At 41.8% G+C, this 8997-nt stretch overlaps 1 long non-coding RNA gene across 1 annotated transcript; it reads right to left on the bottom strand.

Annotated features, from left to right (window-relative positions):
• Positions 1-2098: 2098 nt before the first annotated feature.
• On the bottom strand, positions 2099-8971 carry LOC122672716. Its single transcript, XR_006334465.1, has 3 exons — positions 8889-8971; positions 8013-8015; positions 2099-2109 (listed from the first exon to the last, which is right to left on the bottom strand). It is a non-coding gene; the product is annotated as an uncharacterized LOC122672716 (long non-coding RNA).
• Between the last annotated feature and the right edge of the window lie 26 nt (positions 8972-8997).

Genomic DNA, 8997 nt, shown 5'->3' with positions numbered 1-8997 from the left:
TCCTGGAAGTCTGCTTCAGCCCATAAATGGACCTCTGCAATTTGCACACCTTTCTTTCTTCCTCCAAGGAAGAGAACCCCTCTGGCTGTTCCATGTAGATTTCCTCTAGAAGGAATCCATTTGGAAATGCAATCTGCACATCCATCTGCCAGATCTCATAATCAAAGTGTGCTGCGATAGCCAATAAAATCCTGATGGATTTTATCATCACTACTGGTGAAAAGGTTTCCTCATAGTCTATACCCTCTTTCTGGGTATAGCCCTTTGCTACCAGTCTCACTTTGAATCTTTCGACCTTTCCATCTGCGCCCTTCTTCCTCTTGAAGATCCATTTGCATCCATTGGCTTGACGCCAAGTGGTGGATCGACTAGAGTCCAGACCTTGTTGGAATGCATCGAATCAATTTCGGAGCACATTGCCTCCAGCCACCTAGTGGCATCAACATCCTTTAGAGCCTCAAAGTATGTCATTGGAACATCATCCAATTCAACCGATACCATGTGGAACTCTTCCACAGTTTTCTCTTCGATTAGAAGAGTTAGCCTGATGGGTGGTCTAATAGTCCTCCCACTGCGTCGAGGTTCCTCAGGTGTTGGTATTTCAGCGGGTATGTCAGTTGGTCTCACTTCTAGAAGTGATGTTTCTGAGCCATCTGATAGCTCTTTTATGACTACTGGTTCGGACCTCTGGGTCATCATTTCTTCCTCCAAAAATGTGACATGTTTACTTATAATGACCTTTTGGTCAACTGGGTCATAGAAATAATAGCCTATCGTGCCTTTGGGGTAGCCTAAGAAATAGCATCTCGAAGTCCTAGATTCCAACTTGTCTGTCTATTGCTTTCGCACATGTGCTTTGCAACCCCATACCCTAAGGTGTTGAATACTGGGCTTTCGCCCCTTCCACAACTCAAAGGGTATCTTGGCTACATACTTAGATGGAACCCTATTCAAGATATATATCGTCGTCTCTAAAGCGTACCCCCAGAAAGAAAGAGGCAGCTCACTATAAGTGAGCATCGTCCTGACCATATCCAATAGGGTTCGATTGCGTCGTTCGGATACACCATTTTGTTGTGGTGTGCCTGGATTAGTTAGCTGACTAACTATCCCTTGGGATATGAGATGTTCTTTAAACTCATTCGATAGATACTCCCCTCCACGATCTGATCGTAAGGACTTGATGCGTTTATCGAGCTGTATTTTAACCTCGGCTTGGAATTCTTTGAATTTATCAATGGCTTTCGATTTCCTACGCATCAAGTATATGTAACCATATCTAGAGTAATCATCAGTGAACGTGATAAAGTACTCATACCCATATCTTGCTTATATGTTTATGGGTCAACACACGTCAGTGTGTATCAACTCCAACAGATCTGTGGCTCTAGCACCTTTATTGCTAAAGGGTTTCTTGGTCATTTTGCCCTGAAGGCATGACTCACAGGTGGGGAATGGTTCCACCCTCAGACTCTCTAAGGGCCCATCCCTCACCAATCTACTGATTCGGTCCACATTTCTATGACCCAATCTTAGATGCCACAGATATGTTGAGTTCACTAGAGCTGCTTTCCGTTTCAAATCAACATTTGAAACAACATTCGTTCTAATTGGGCAATCTAGAAAATACAAACCACTTTGTATATATCCGGATACCACAAAGGAATTATTAAAATGAATAATCAATTTAGAATTAAAGGAAAAACTATATCCGTCCAAAACAAGTTTTGAAACTGAAATTATCTTCCTCTTAAAAGAGGGTACATAATAGCAATCCTTTAAAACTAAACTAGAAGAACTAAAATTTAAAATAAAAGTTCCTACAGCCAACGCCATGGTCTCAGCTCCAGTGCCCATCCGAAGACGCACTTCATTTCTTTCCAGGTTCCTTGTCTCCTTGAACCCCTGTAAATCATTGCAAATGTGAACAGTGGATCCACTATCCACCAACCAAGAAGCACTTGCCTTTGCCTTTATTGCCAGACTTCCCACCCTTGGCTTTCAGGGTCTTGCCCTTACTTCCCTTTTTCTTCTTCTTCCCATTTGAAGAAGGTTTTGCCTCAGTTGTATTGACCTCAGCCTTGTCCTTTTTCAAGGACGCTTCAGCCTCTACCAGTGCATTAGTAAGCTCGGTGAACTCCATCTCCTTCTCGGACATCTTGTAGGACATCCTAAAAGATGCATAGGCAGAAGTGAGTGACGCTAAGATCACATCAGTCTTGTATCGTAAGCTGAAATCAGTCCCCATGGATTCTAGTTTTTCAAACAGATTGATCATTTTCATTACATGATCCATCACTGGAGTCCCCTGGGACATCTTGGAGTTATGAATTTGACTCACCACATCAGAATGTGCGTGTGTCAACTGCCTGTTGAACAATTCAGTAAGCTTATCCATTTTACCCCCAGCAGTGCTTATATCCTTGACTGAGTCTACAACTGACTTTTCCAACGATCCTAGGATATAGAGTGATGCCTTGGAATCCCTCATGAGGAACTCTTGCATCTCTTCATTTGCCTCAAAATCGTTCGGTCGGGTTGAGGAGGAACTTGTTCATCTAGAACTCGTATACATCCTTCAGAATCAGAGCAACTTAATGCTCCGTACCAATCGACATAGTGTGTACCATTAAGTTTGTATTTGCTAATGAGTGTTAACAGGTTGGAATTAACGGCAACCATTGTATATTAATCTACACATGCACAAGTAAATAACCATATGCTAATTAATGACCATTGAAAATAATAAATTGAGCACACACACATCAATGGTCTTTCATGATTTGGGTTTCCCTCATAACCCAAAAGATGAATTGGATACCTACAACCCTTGCATGCATAACTTACCCTGTCGGGAGTCATTATACACACCATGGAAGTGTGGACTAAGCTGTTTGCCTCATGGGCTTCCAATATTTTTGGCCACCTGGGTGTCATGTCCAGATCCTGTCGGCTGACATACACCCAAGTCATGTACTTACCTATTGCATTAGTTAAACTCATGGAATCATGAAAGATGGCCCACTGTCGCAGTGCCCTCTCACTATCCATACCCTAACGTATCTAGATAGAGGTAAATATAGATAAATGTGTGACAGAGGTCCTGGCAATGTCCTGTCGGGTTATGCGGGGTCATGTCACACACTTTCTACATTTATCTTTAATAGGAGGCCATGGACATGTCTACCGATTAAGACTAGTCCATATCATACATGTATTGTGAATAAAGAGGGATTAAGTAACTCTCACATACATGGATAGATTTAAACAACATAATTAATCAACATTAATTAAAAGTGATTATGGGATGGTGGCATTTTTATCAGAAGCAATTAAAGAACCCTCCCAATAAAAATAAAACTAATAACTTTGGATGCATTTATCATGCCATGGATGCCACGCCTTGATCATCTCCTCCGCCCGATTACCTCTTCAAAGTAGGTGACTTGCATCTCCATAAGCTTTGAGCACCACATGTAGATTACCATCAACATGCCCTGGGAGTCCTAACTCCTCTAAAATTACAATGGAAACCTAGGAAAAATTCCATACACTTTCCTGTCCATAATAATAAAGAAACCCCGCATGGCGAAACCAACCCACCATTTGGGCTGCCCATGGGGTGGAGTACATTTGTTTATAAAAAAGATAGGGGGAGAGAGAGAAAGAGAGAGAAAAATCACATCCACCCATAGCCCCATGTATCACATACATAAACAATCCATCCATTTATTAGAATGCCATTCCCATAATCACATCATAATATAATTCCATGCAAGGGCATTAAAGCAAGTAAACCAAAAATTAAAACATGGATTCCTTCAATTATTGAACCACCACATCGCATGTGATAACATGTATCCAAGCCCATAAAATTAAAATCGCATTTTAATTGCAAATGGGTAAAGAGGGAATCTCTTCACCCATCATCATCCTCCAAAAAATAAAACAAAATAATAAAATTTTGTTTTGAAAAACAAAATATTTTTATTTTTTATTTTTATTATTAAACTGGAGGAAAAACAAGGGGGGTGCATGCAGCCCACATGCGTAGGCTGCAGGCACTCCCTGCGCAGCCCATAGGCACAAGGCCCACGGATAGCAGCCTTGGGCTACAGGCCGCAAGCCTGCTGCCCGTAGGCTAAAGCCCACGGATAGCAGCCAGCAGGCTCGCAGCCCTCAAGCTTGCTGCCCGCAGGCAGTAGCCTGCAAGGGGATGCGCACAAGAGTAGATTTATGGGGGAGGGCGTGCGCAGAGGCTTGGACGCGTGCGCTCCCCCCCCCCCCCCCCCACATATAGAATATGATTAAAAAATTTTAAAATTAAAAATTAGTAATCACAACCTAATTGGATACATGCTTCAATAATTGGAATAAATAAAACAAACCAAATCCATCATCACATCGGTAGGTTGTTACACTAACAACCTTGTAACTACCCATGTGCACATGGGAAGGTTGTTACAACAACCATATTCTAACCACCCATATGCCAACTTGCATCCCACTCATGATAATTACATTAAACTATTAATTATCTAATTTTCATGGGTGGGAAAGGTGGCTCTGATACCACACTGTTTGCCAAACAACGGTCTAGGGATCAAAGCATGGTTCCCTAGGGAGACCAAGATATTTATCCTTAGGGTTTTGCACGCCCTGGGTTAACCCATGGTGTCCCATGGGTGCCCCATTTTAATTTTTAGGGCTTCCCATGGTCGCCCATGGGAACCCTGGTGCATCCCTGTTAGGGTTTCTCCTTCCCTCATGTGTCCCATAAAATTTATTATCACAGTAGGGACGAAGAAACTCATCCCTAGTCCATCACATGGCAAGGGGGATCCATCCCTAACTTGAATGCGCAGTGGAAAAGGTCGATTCGAGTTTCTTTCGCAGCCCATAAATATTAATAATCAATGAACAGAAGGAATTAATAAAGAACTGCTAACCTGGTGAGCCTCAAGTGTTACTCCTCCAATAGACAGTGGTTCTTCCTCCAGCGAGCGCTCCAAGCAAACAGATCTGAACCTCCAATGGTGCTACCAAGGTTTTATACGCTAGTCCCAGATGCCCTCAAACTCCTCAGCACAGATCTAGGGTTTCACAAACCTTAACTCTCAAACACAGATGAGAGAAGCAAGAAGAAGAAGAGAGATCACAAGAGGGAGAGAGAGAAACCAAAAATGTAGGAGAGAGAGTGTCTGATCCAAAAACGTGGAGAGCTACTGCTCCCTCTTGTATGTTGGTCCCCTATTTATAATAATAGGGTTTAATTAAATCCTAGATAGATTTAATAGAGCCCTAGTGAGAGTCTGACTCTCTCTCTCTCAGTCTGGCAGTTCTGTTTAAACTCAGAGTGCTCTAAAGGTGAAGAAGCAGAATCTAATAGAGAAAGTTTTAATTAGATTCTTTATTTAATTATTAATGGATAACTACAATTAGCACCAAATCCATTAATTAAATAAAGAGCCAATTAAAATAGCAAATTTCAAATAACTCCCTATATGATAACTATTTATCATATACAACCCCCCCACTAATCAACACCATCATTATGGAATCTAGGGCATGTACACATGTACTGCCAAACCCCAATCCATAGTACGTGTCCATATACGAGCGTCTGTGCATCTGATCGGGTCCCACAAAACTTGATAAAACACTTTGTTCAAATAATTATAAATAATGTATCATTTTATGTAAAATAGATTTTGCAAAATCATTTCCAAAATAGTACTGGATCCTGATTCTGATCCGACCATGCACAGACAGTCTCTATCTTGGTGTTCCCCAATTGGGCAGTGGTGACCGTGTTGGATAACTCCTTCACTCACAAAGTGTTCACGTATTCCTAGAACACCGGCTTTGACTCGCTTGAGTCTCACTCATTGATGAACCAAAGAATGCGATCATACTTTGCAATGACAGGGTTCCCTCAGGCACAGGGTATCGGTGACACATGTCTATCCCTTCCTACATCTGGCAGTAATACATGAGGGAATCGACAAAGTAGATTCATCACCAATGCATACATCAAACATGTGAGTACTCGTATTCGTACCCTGACATCACATGTCTAGGCATACCCAATGCGACGACCATATGATAAGGGTGCCCAGCCCAAACCCTAGTCGTGACTACCATTTTAAGTAAAACTTAGGGACACATAATGCTCAAAAAGTTTATATCGCATGTGACAATATCAAACTAAAATGTATAACTATTCAATACAAAGGTGAACCGGGTTGAACCAGACCGAACCGAGTTTGATGGACACACACTTGTCCAACAATGGCAGCCAAGCAGGGCAAACCCATTCATAGGTTTGCAAAGCCAGTGCTCGGTGTCAAATCCTTGGACCTTACTCCTAAGAAACCCATGGAAGAATTTTTGAAATTATCATTAGTAGTAAGAGAAACCCATAAGGTTTAAGTGGTAAGTAAACCCAACCAAATTACACAAAACATAAGGGGTTTGGACTTGCCGAACTGAAAACATAACCAGAAAATTGAAGAGCAAAGTGGGGGGGGGGGGGGGTAACTTACAATGATATGCCCTTCAATCCACAAATCCTTCTGCTCAAAAAGCCAAATTTGAATGCGAGCTTTCTGCATGAAATCAACAGAACAGGGACAATAAAATCTAGAAATAAAGAGTTCGTCCGATTTCGAGAACTGACACAATGAATCCATCAAAGGAGAGGGACATTAGTATGACTTACGCTCTGGGGAAATCTGAAGATGAGATTCTAGGAACAAGTTTGCATCCCCATCAACCCACGCAGCAAAGGAAAATACATAAGTAAATTACATAGAGGAGAATGGATAAAAGCTTAAACAGAACAAATGGACAGAGAGAGAGAGAAGGCTTCATAAAACTTATGATGGGCTGGATCATGATCCTCTGAACTCTAGTGGTCGCCATGGCTGCGAGCTTCGGAGTGTTTCCCTCCCAATGAAACACTGAAGATTTTGAAACCTACAGATTTGCAGTGTCTTCAGGAGGGAGGGTACGAGAGAGAGAGAAAGCAATCAATGGAATTGCCGCTAGTTTCGTTGAGTCTCTGCTCACGGTTGAGGATTGAGGATGAGATGTGAGAAACAGAAAATGCACCTAAAGCAGAAGAGGTGTCTACCCGTGGTCAAGATGTACGAGGATACAACCAGCGTGGAGAGATGACCTTTAGGCTTTAGCACGAAGGTTAGCGACTTTTAAGGTAGCTCAGGGGTAGTTTTGTCATTTAAAAAAATTTGACAAAAACTCTAGAGTACATATTTTTATAGGATACATAGATATATATATATATATTTACACTGGTGAGGAATTCCATAAGTTCCCTTACTTCATCCCTCCTGTTAAGTAGTGAGGAATTTTCATAACCACTATGTGCACTCACTCCTTCCCCCCACTAAGTGAGGCACCACATGTAGGGATGTAAATGAATAGTCAAAATCGATTTTCGTATCCGTGTCCGTATCCTTTTAGTACTATCCGAATCCGTCCGAAACCTAAACGGATACGGATACGGATAGGCTATAGCTATCCGAAAAGCTATATTTACATGTAAATGGATAAAATATCCGATCCGAATCTGTGTCTGTATCCGTTTAGCACTATCCGAATTCGTCCGAAAGCTAATCGGATGCGGATGCGGATATAGCACTATCCGAGCCGAATCCGATCCGTTTACTTCCCTAACCACATGCATTGTTAAACACATCAGGGCACACACAACATACCTCATGAACTTACGACCATGACTATGACCTATTTCACATCAATATGCACACACATTACAATTCTATAATCATCCATCATCAATCACAATTTACATAATTCATTCGACATTAAATGTTTTCGTAAAGTTGATTAAATATATGTATTTTTATATAGGATTTTTTACAATTACCACCCCAAAATCTTTCATATTTATTATTACCCCCCCCAAAACTTTGAAACAATTGTTACCCTCCCCTGTTGCATACTAATAACTAACTGACCCCCACCATTACAGACTCGTAACGGAGGGGGTTAGTCGTGACAGTGTGCTATTGTCACGGATTTTTTAGGACCAAAATGTCCTTTTTGGGGTGGTAATTGTAAAAAACTCCCACCCCATCACCGTCCCTTCTCCTCCTCCTCCTTCTCCTTCTTCTTCTCCTTCTTCTTCTTCTTCCTCCTCTGAAACCCTCACCTTATTCCCTTTGTCTCTACATCTCTATAATTCTAGTTATGATCTCTGTGAACAACGGGGAATTTGAGAGTCTAAGCTACTTCCCAGCTCCCAGCTTCCTCCGCATTAGGTTCTACCATTACCGCCGTTTGAGGTGATCGATCCGTTGTTTGATATCCAATACATAGACACAGAATTGAAGAGAGAAAAAAAAATGCCGAGTCCTTCCAAGAAAGGTCACCGAAGAGGGATTGAAGAGAATGGGAGAGGAAAGAAATTGGGGAATAGGGCAGCATCGTTTCACGGGCGACCCCATCTGACTGAAGTTGAGATTCGCCGGCCAAAGACTGTCCCGGATTTACTTTCTGCTGGAAAATTACAGGAAATTTCAAGAGAGATGCCGGCCAGGCTGACGAAGTTGCTGCTGAATGTAACGATATAGGGGAGCTTGGGAGCTGTGTAGGTAATGATGTCACTGGAATCGATGGTTGGAGATCTGATTGCAGCGGCTGTGAGGTTGTATGCCAAGGAGGGGAGAAGGCCTTTGCTACCCACAACGGACCCTTCAGATTTCGACCTCCATTATTCTCAGTTTAGTTTAGAAAATAAGAAATCTGAATTCAGATAACTCTATTTCTTCCTTCTTCTTTAGTGTTCAAGGATTGAGATGTGGGAAAAGAATGAATTGGGTTTGCTGACTGATACACTTATAAACAGGTCTGAATCGAGAGGAGAAGCTGAAAGAACTGGGGTCAAGGAATTTTTTCCTATGCCGCAAGAAACCAAACGAAGTTGTGGTACTGGATGCGTGTTCCTCTTCATCG

Source organism: Telopea speciosissima, chromosome 8, assembly GCF_018873765.1.
Source record: "Telopea speciosissima isolate NSW1024214 ecotype Mountain lineage chromosome 8, Tspe_v1, whole genome shotgun sequence".
NCBI classification, from domain to species: domain Eukaryota; kingdom Viridiplantae; phylum Streptophyta; class Magnoliopsida; order Proteales; family Proteaceae; genus Telopea; species Telopea speciosissima.
The sequence above is the reverse complement of the archived record's forward strand: the minus strand, read 5'-3'. Positions and strand labels throughout refer to the sequence as shown.